Here is a 10,646-nt window from a genome sequence, read left to right as displayed (position 1 = left end):
ATTAACTGATTAGGAACTGCACTTAGGAACTGATGAGGAACAGCACCCAATTAGCAGAGCTCCAAATTAAGAAGAGCCAAATCACAAAACCAGTTATGATGAATACAGTTAATTTTTTTTCTGTGTTGTGCTATGAACACAGATTTGTTAGATTTTTTTTCCTGGATACTTTGTAAGCTATAATTCGACACACACACACACACACACACACACACACACGCCTAACTCCTTTGATTCTTTGAGCAGAATACTATATTCAGATTTCCTTCAAATCACAAGTAGCTTGTTTGGCAAGTTCTAACAGAACTCAGTCAAGGTGAAAGCCAGCCAGCTTTTTACTGGTAACAATGTATTCACACAGCCTATGATCTCTCTCTGTTCAGGCTGCTTCTTGCTCTTGTCTCACAATAAGAAAGGAGTGCTGCTTTCCTGGGGTATGCTATTTGAGAAAGAAAGTAACCTAACACTAACTGCAGGCGGGGTCAGAGTGATGTAACAGGAAGCTCTGATGTTTCCCTTCTGCTGCTGATCACTTACAATCTGACAACACTTACAATCTACTCAGAACAACCTCTCTCTCTCCAGCAGAGAGTGTCACCTCCTGCTTTAGGACCATCAAGCTCTGCTAACTGAATCTCATCCTAATTGCAGGATCACATTGCAAAGCTTTCACTCTTTCCCACCTTGCTTGTGGGTAAATCTCTTCTGCGGAATCTCAGAAAGTAAAGTTCCATCCTAAGAATATTTCACAAAGAATTTCCTTAAGAGCTGGACTGGGTAAGTGCACATTCAAAATAAATATATTTATTCTAAGTAGTATTCTCATATAGTTTGACAATGTTTCTATTATAGAATTTAGTAGATAGCATTGAAATAATGTTGAAACATATTCTCACTTATTTCACATGCTAGAGAAAATACAGCCTACTACCCCAACATGAATACAAAATCTAATACTACTAGATAATATTGTTTACCATGGTATTCTAGAAAATAAATTTAGAAAGTATTAAAAATCTAAATGGATTAAAAGACATATTTCTGAACAAATACCTTAATCCCAGAACAATGTCTTTTAAAATTAGCTCTAATATTAGCTAAGCTTGAATCTTGACAACTGGAAAACATTTCTCCCCCCGGAAGGGTCTTTAAACTTTCCATGTTATCAGCTGTAAGAAAGAGGTGAAAGAATAACTACTTAATGGGTCTCGGAGTCTCACTTACTCTGTGGTTGATCATAATACAGAGTTTTGAAAAGTAATCACTTTGCATTTATTACATTTGCTTTTATTTGCCTTTCACCTTTATTTACACATATATCTGTAACTACTGAACTAATTTTTGTGTTCATTGTTGCCAGATGTGTTTAAATCTCTCTTCTGCTAACCCTGAACTGTTTGCTCTTTATTTGGATCATGGTGTCGGCTACAAAGAAAAAAAAAACCTAGAGTTTAGGAAATGTAGATTTTTAAAACAATTCTTAATTTTGAAATCTTTAAGAGAATACTTCAACTTGACTGGTTCCCCTCTGCAAGATTTTGGAGGGGGGTGTGATACCACGATATCTGTGGATAAAGAAACGTGACAGCTTTCCCAAAGAAGTATATTAGACGATTAAACAAAGAAATTAAAGTATTTATTAAAAAAGAATTTCCAGGATGGAACTTACTGAAATGTTGAGATAAAACATCTGTTAATGCTCATTCCGATAGTACAGACTGTCCTGAACAATTTAAGAAACTAATGTCTGCTTAATAAATTGTTTGTGTAGATATATCACAAATTTGTTGCTGGAGAAAGTTTGATGTCAAATTTTAAATGATGTTGATAGATATGATTTTTAAGTTATATATTTTCTTACCTAAATGCAATTATACTTTCCAAGATGTCCTACATTGGAAGCATCCTGTACTTAATCACTTATATCTGGCACATTAATAATAGACTACAAACATCCTGAGTAACTCCTCAGTAATTTACAACTCAATTTTTCCACAAATTCCTCAATATAATGAAAATTTAAATTAATTCTTAGATTTGTGATTCTTTAAGAGTATCATGGCTGATTTCTCTCTCTTTTCAATCTTCAGTTGTACTGAGTTCCCTGACACATGTGTAGAAATGGGAAAAGTGTTTTTAGAATGTGACTTTAGCCATTATATAAATGGGGGAGAAAGTGGAAACAACACATTTACTAACCCAATGCCGTAGGTTAGTAACAAAAATTAAAATAACATTATTTTTAATTCAGATTATTTTCTTAGGAGGTATTACGTTATGATCATATTTTATAATGAGAAACTCTCCAAACTTCCTTAATTTTTGTTTAATTGCTAGTCCCAAACCCATAATGTTCTTGTATAATTTGATTAAATTTTTATGAGTTTACTAACAGTATGGTTTATAATCTTTGTTTTCCAAAAATACTTTTGAAAAACACTAGGCGATGAACATTGAAGGTCATTAGCCAAAGGAAATATTTGAGGACATAACTGGAAGTTTGAAATAAAAATTCATATTATTGTATTCAAAATGTGCTTTCTTTAATGATAAGAAAATATCAGAATATCAATGCATGCTTTTAGCCATAAAGAAATGAATTTACTTTGCTAGAAGATGTTTCCTTGTAGCATCATAAAATCAATGCATTGAGCCTACAGTCAATTCTAAATATGTAAAATGAAACATAGAATTGAAATATTATGTGAATAATGTGAGCTGAAATATGTTTTACCTGAAATATTCTATTTCTTAAAGAGATAATGTTTTTGGTTATTGTTACAAGATTTTTTTTCTATCTTACATACCAAAGCATTATACTAAAAGTTAAAATATGTAGATTTTTATAATATATGAAACTGTTCATTCACTTTGAAAAATTGGAATAACAAAAACATTGTTTAAAATAATACTGGGTCTGTAATTTTAAAAAATATTTTAAATGAATGGGCAAGATGTATATGCTTTTCTCACTGGTGACTCCGAACATGTAATGAATTTTAAATGAAGACAATACTTAGCATATTTGTAAGAACATTTATGTTCACCTGCACATATTATACTATTTTTTCATGCATAACAGAAATAAAATTTCATAAAAAATTGAAAATAATATAAAGGTAAAATGATTACCTTGTTTGCTTTACAGATTAATGTGGACAAAGTATTTGATAAACACATAAACACTAACTGAATTTCAGTTAATAGCATCATTATATATTTCTAACTAGATCATATTTGGAAACATTGTAAAAATATTTTGCTACCAATTTTATCTACATGGCAAAAGTTTGATAGTAACTTAATTTTAAAAGATTGTTCTAGATCTTTATAGAAAAATATAATAATCTTTAAAGGATCAAAAACGTATTCACTAAACAAAATTTATTTCATACTCTACATATGACTTTGAATACAGCTTTAACAAATAATTCTGGTTTTGGAGATATAATGATTACAGTATCGACTTTTCAGAATACAAATATGTTCAAGAAATAGTATTTAAAATCTTTTGCTTTATTGCATATCTTATGCTTGGCATTCAGAGAAGCTATTAAACCATAAACACAAGCTCTATCATTGCAAGGGTATTAATGAAAGACGCTCTTATGAGAGTCAAGTGTGTAACGTATCTTAGTTTTGACTTAATCAGAATATTGGAGAATACGCTTAAGATAGACAAATGGTACACAGCTATTTAAAACATTTATCTGTACCTGGTTTTCAAATCCATGGGTAAACTATAAACATTCATAATTTCTCAGGTATGTTCTATTTTTCTGACAAAGTACATGTACCATACTGGATTACAAATTATTTCAAGACATCTTCTCATTTAATATACAAAAATATTATGATGCAAATAGGTGGAAAATAAAAACTTACCAGAAATACAAGCTAAAGTCTACATTCTAACCAGATGGATCTATCCTTTTCCCATTTATTCACATGGACCATGTAAATTAGATTAGGTCAATTAATCTCTGCATTTTTCCTTATTGGAATAATCTTAAAATCAAATTAATTTAATTATAATAAGCTATATTACAAAAAAGAGAAGAAATGTATTCGATTTTTAAGGACATAATAAGGTCTTACTTCTTCTTACAAAAATATAAAATAGTATCACTGCCTGTGAACTGAGTTAGGGTCTATGTTTCCTAGGTTACTAGAATTATTATCAGGTAATAAGTTGCAAATATTTTCCTAAAACACATTTCTTCCATTTTTTTCTTCAATTAGTTTGTTTACTTAAGAGACAGTATTATTCAAAACTAATACACCAAAATATTATTGTTTGCAAAAATGGCCCAAATAGTGTATTTACTTTTGAAATGTTAAGCAAGTTTTATTTTTTAATGTTTTCATGGTTTAAATTAAATGTGTTATACACCTTTTCCATTACTAAAAATTAAAAAGACAAAAATCCCAACCCAGTTCAATCTAGCATAAGCCAAAATGAATACATAAATAACCCCTATGGTATTGGAGCTATAGTTTTATATTTTATTAACACTGCTGGATGGAGCCCAATTTTCAGACAAATCTTATTTCCCTTAACATGGAACATAACTTTTTGAATTAAAAATGTTAATATGACATAAACTTTTGTATAAAACTGTAGTTATTTCTCTATTCAGGCTTAGGCTAACCTAAGCTCATTTATGTTTCTCATGAAATTATGGTGAATTTTGAGCATATCATTTGGTATGTTAAATTGCAATGATTTAGTTACATAGAAACTAGATGGTTTATAAGTGCCCATCTCCTTACAGCGTAGTCACATGGAGGATCAATAGCATATTCGTGAGCACACAGGTTTGGTTTTCTTAACCAAAATGAAGATAAATTTTTCTTGTATCCAACTACCAAATTCATAAATTTTACAAATGAGTGTTAATTTGAACCCGCATTCACTAATTAAACTGAGACCAATGATTACACAGATATTTTGCATATGCACCTCAATTTTGCCTTTCTTCCAAGGATAATTTGAAGGAAAAATAGAAACTTTGGTAAGTATCAGAGAGCAATAAATAACATTATAATAGAAAAAGAGAGTTAAAACCATGGGAAAAGAATGTCATCAATACAAAACTGTGATTTTTATTTTGTACTTAGTAATGGAAACAATATTAGAGTAACATGTTTATTGTTTTATTACTCAATGTGCATATGTCTTTAAAATTTTACTTTTAATGATATATTTTGTTCTGTCTTTTCTACAAATATACCAATATACTTTATAAATTAAGAAAAAATATGCATTTATTTTAGAAATTTAGGTATATGGTATTTATAGAAGTGCACTGTGATGCACTTTGGATTTAGATCATCCACATAAGAACCCAAAATTTACCACTTATTAGTTCCCCTTTCTCATCCATAAAGTGGAAGTGATAATCATACTGCTTTATAAGGTTTTGTAAGTAATCCATGAATTAACACGTGGAAATTTTTTAGCACTTGGCATTTAGTACATATTCAATAAATTTTCATGTTCACCTTAAGTCTGTTGTGAATGAGACTGAGGACATAATTTGTTTCTATGCAAAATTTTATTCCAAACAATCAACACCCATACGGATAGACAGAATGCAATCTATCTGTAAGACAGGAAGAGTGAACAAGTGTGATTTATCATTACAGTTGTTAGAGTGACCATCCTTTTGCCATTATACAATACATGCCAGAACCTAATGAAATTGATATTGATAATTACTATCTCCATAGAACTTGAGCACTTAAAAATACCTGCATATTAACAATTTAAAAAGGTATATTAAACAAAAATCATTGTGTTTCTTTACACATGAAACTCAATGAAACCCAAAGTTGCACAATCCTCATTGACAAAACTCTGGTTTTATCCTACATATATTATGAATCTAAATCCTAAATATTTCATTATACTACTGTGTATTATCTATTATTAGACCTCTCATTACTGAAGTTGTGCAAAGTTGAATAGTGATATGATTCACCAAATCCAAACTGAATCTCTTCTAACCCAAGATAATAAAAGTAAATTTATTTACACAAATTTGTTTGCTACTTGTGTGACTATACTACAGTAGAGATAAATGTAGACATCTGTTGGAAAATTTTAGATTTGATTACTATAGCAGCTCCACAATCTCAAAATGAGAACATTAAGAAGGACCCAATAAATTCAGTTTTTAGGATTCCAAGTTGTTTTTGACTTTTTTTTAAAGTTCTTATTATAGGAACTTATTACTGCCACCTAATGGAAGACACTTATATTTTCTTATTTATTATATTTCAAAAATAGAAAGAGTGCCTGTGCAATAGGATGGCAAAAAAAATTTAGGTTTTGGCTTAACATAATTCATTTTAAGAATTTATCATTGAATATTTTATAAATTAAGACCCACATTGAGAATGTAATGAAACCAAAAACTTTTTTTCCATGAATTAAGAAAAAATACATTCAAGGGGATTCTCATTTTGCTTACAGTTGCATGAGTTTCATAGGATCTCCTTTTTGTTAGCTATGTTAAGAGTTCTTCAACTCTCAGTTTAAACACCCATGTTTCAGGTAGTTCACGTGACAGTTACTCTTATAAAATAAGGTAATATATATATGTATATATACACATATATACACACATATATGTGTGCATATATGTGTGTGTGTGTGTATGTATGTATGTGTGTGTATGTATATGTGTGTGTGTATATATATATATAAAATGTTTTTAAGCCACCTCAGATACTTTTATAGATCAAAGAGTAAGGAACAGAATTCAAAAGACAGACATGGACATCAGAAACAAATGGCCAAGAGTTTTCCCAGCAGACAGACAGCATGACTTGCAGGGCGTTAGGAAAAACTATACAGTAAGTACAATCTGCAGTTGGTAATTTTCCATCTGTCTTTTGGTATCCCTCTCCTTCCACTAAGTTTTCTCACTTAGCCTGTCTAACGTTCACTTTTTTCCAAACCATATGCCCAATAGCTGCATTCTGGCCTCAAGTGGTCAAGAGTAGCATATTTTCCTGTATGCTAAAATTGCTCTTTTTCTAAACAAATTAAAATCTGGTAATATTGCAGTATATTTCATTTGGGGGAAGGAAGCAGACTGATTTTTCATCCCAGAGTTTATTTCTGTCAAAGAATATTTATATTTTAACTCATATGACTATACATTTATTTCCTTTAGGGGATACTAGGATTAAACAATATGGTCCATAGAAGTACCTCATAAGAGGTACTTACGAGGTGCCTGGCCCTATGCTAGGTGTCAAAGGCCAACAAGACAGGTCTCCTGCTCTGGACAACAACACCACCACTTCCATGTTATGTAAAGACAATTCCAATCAAAGTGTAAAGTCTTAATCCATACTGGCTGCCACTCTATTTTTCATCTTGTCACAAGATCAAGACTCAATATCTTAACTAGAGTGTTTTCTAAAATGACAAAACCTGGTAAATCAGATCTCTTAATGTCTGATAAATTAGATAAATCAAATACATATAATAAATATGTATATATTTATTATCGTAGCAAACCTTCAGTTATTGATGAAACATCAAAAAACCTGAAATAAACAACAACCAGATTCACTGTGTTCGCAATTTTATGTTTTCCTTGGTTAAGATATTCTGAAATATCTCCCTTTCAATTGCTTCTAATATAATTTTTTACCTTTCTTACTTTGACAAAAAATATTTTTTTGTGTCTAATTCCATTGCAAATACCAAGGTTAAAGAAAGTGATATTCCTAAGAATAAAGCTTTGATGAATATTTGTCTTCATTAATTTGGATAGGAAGGCCTTCAAATGAGATATGAGCAAATATTAAGGTCTGGAACAACCTGGCAGGAGTGAAATTCATATAATGATTTTCCTAAATATTGTTTAATTTTTTAATTAATTGAATTTCTAACAATAGCTAACTTCCTTAATTATGCACTTTCCAAAAGGATTTCCTGTTCTATGTTCCATGTTATCAGTGTGAAAGTCGTTTTGATCATAAAATTAATATATGTTTATATTTAATGAACCAAATTCCAGTCTACTTCCTTCAAAGTAAATACACACCAAAATTAACAAAGACTTTATATTTGAGTTTAGATATAACACAAGCATTCTTCAAAAACATCCATTAAATGTGTAATTTTCCATACTAATCCTGAAAGCTAAGTTCGTTCAGCAAGTTCTCAACTTTCCTGACTCCAGTACCATAAAAGACTGCATATGTTCAAAACCTTAAATATAACTTGTGGCTTCCTAAGCTAGAGGTCTGAATAAGTTAAATAAATTTAGTTAATGGATTCCTAACTTAGAAAAGGGAGACTCCATCTCAATGTTTCATTAAATCTAACTATGGTGTAGGTCTTGAAATGGCATGTGCTTTTTTGAAAGAAATAAAAGATGTTAGATGTTTACACTCCGACAACATTCTACCCCTAATTACTCAAAATAGTTTAGACTTCAAGGCTTGTCCTACATTCTGGTCTACATTTTTCCTTACAGAAATAGTTGCGTGATGTTATCAACATGGAAGGGAAACAGTCTTTATAACAGACATGCTTTTTTTTTTCGTCTGGACATTTTAGTTCAACCTAATATGCATATGGACATCAGTTACTACAGTATATCCATTCCAGTTTAAAAACTATTTGCAATGAAATTAAATTTTTGGTAAGGAACAAAGATCATTGTGCATCATATAATTTTATTGATATAAGATTATAATAGTAATATAATAATAGTATGAGGGAGTATTTATTTGAATAATTTCTAAGTTTATTATTTGTCTTTTTCTCTACATTACATAAGCATCACATTAGCATCTGAGTATGAAAAGAATGCTAATCTTCCTTACTTATGGACCTATAGATCTTGTATTCCAGCTTTAAATGTCTCTTCTTCCATTTATCAAGTCCTTCACCTCTAGACAAGTTTACTTACTGCCAGTACTTCTGATTTCATTTGCCACCAATTTAAAGAAAGATACGCACATTTTCTAAAGGAGAATTAAGAATTACCTGTGGGTTTCTTTCAACTAGCATAAAATGTTCTTATTCCAGATATCCATATACCTAAGTCCCTCACCACCCTGCAATCTTGCTCCAATGCGAACTCTTCTAAAGAGCTTACATCGATAATTATTTAAAATCAACCTACGTCTATACTACCACAGACCTCTTTTCTTTTTCATCTATTTTAGTTTGTCCTTTTTTCCTGTAATACTAATCATCTTGCACCAATCTACTATAATTTACATATTTACTGTTTTTTTTGTTTGTTGGTTTTTTGTTTGTTTGTTTTGTTTAGTTTAGTATTTAGTTAGTTATTTGAAACACAGTCTTGCTCTGTTGCCCAGGCTGGAGTGCAGGGGCATGATCTTGGCTCACTGCAATCTCTGCCTCCTGGGTGTGAGCAATTCTCCTACCTCAGCGTGACCACACCCAGCTAATTTTTGTATTTTTAGTAGAGATGGGGTTTCGCCATGTTGGCCAGGCTGGTCTCAAACTCCTGGCCTCAAGTGATCCGCCCAGTCTGGCCTCCCAAAATGCTGGGATTACAGGTGTGAGCCACTGCACCCAAACTTGCTATTATTTTTTATTTTCCAGCCACCCACTAACACGTAAGCTCCAGTGCAAGGATTTCTGCCTGATTTTCATTTCACTAATATATATGAAGCACCTAGATAAGTGCCTGTATATTAGGTGCCCCAAAACTGTTTACTAAATATTTAAATGAATAAATGAATGAATGTTTCTTTATACTAGAGTCTAAATCACAGAAAACTGGATATTGGCTTCATGTGAGTTTATATATTATTCAAGAGATGCCAGAGTAAAATTACTGAAGGTGTTAGAATCACTGTATATTTCCAAAAAGAAAATATTCAAAAATTAGTTTTCTTTTTTTTATTCTTACTTCAACCTAATATGTATTTCTTCACTGACTTTGAAAGGAAAAAAGTTAGTAAAGATGCTTCCTGTAATATACTTAGTGTTCAGATTTTACTAAATTCCAAGGAATGACCTTTCACATTAGGGTAAATGAGAAGATTGCTCAGTATTTTAACATAAAATGTTGAAGCCTTTCCCCAAATGGCCACACAATGGCTAAAACTGGCAGAATTCTTGTTGAAACTGGCTGACTTGCCAACTCTTGCCTCCCAACAAAAGCCTTATTCCGTTACTTATTGCCTTTCTGGACAATAGCACTAAAGAGCCTATACAAGGAGGAAAAAAAAAAACAACTTAGCAATGAAATTGAGGGAAAGAAAATTAATCTTTTCTAAAAACGTCTATAGCAGAATACAAATTCTGTTTAATTGCCAAAAAGTTTTACGTCTGTTTGGTAAACAGACATGTTTGTCAGTCTGTAATTTATTAAGCTTTTCAGTGTTGATGTATAAATACAGATAACTCTGAAAACAATGCCAACTGTCAATGACCTTACCTCATTGTATTGTTATGGAAGTTTTCTAAACTTACAGCCAAAGGACTCTTTTATAAATTGAAATACATATTTGTGATTAAATAAATCATAATTTGTTTGAAAGCCTCATTATGGATCTTTACACAAGTTATATTCTGAATGGACCCAACTCATATTATAATAATACATCTTTTATTTTCCCATTTAGATTCCCCATTTGTT

At 31.0% G+C, this 10,646-nt stretch overlaps 1 protein-coding gene across 2 annotated transcripts in view; it reads left to right on the top strand.

The window, feature by feature from the left end:
- The first annotated feature begins 436 nt into the window (after positions 1-436).
- The window catches only part of CALCRL (calcitonin receptor like receptor), a 106,259-nt gene continuing 96,049 nt past the window's right edge, over positions 437-10,646 (top strand). The window contains exon 1 of one of the 2 annotated variants that reach the window (XM_515970.8): positions 437-777. The gene's annotated coding sequence lies outside the window, so the exon portion shown is untranslated. The remainder of the gene's footprint in view (positions 778-10,646) is intronic. The other variant, XM_009443842.5, reaches the window with a different exon arrangement.

The sequence above is a fragment of the Pan troglodytes genome, chromosome 13 (assembly GCF_028858775.2).
Source record: "Pan troglodytes isolate AG18354 chromosome 13, NHGRI_mPanTro3-v2.0_pri, whole genome shotgun sequence".
NCBI lineage: Eukaryota > Metazoa > Chordata > Mammalia > Primates > Hominidae > Pan > Pan troglodytes.
This window is presented reverse-complemented; position numbering and strand designations above follow the sequence as displayed.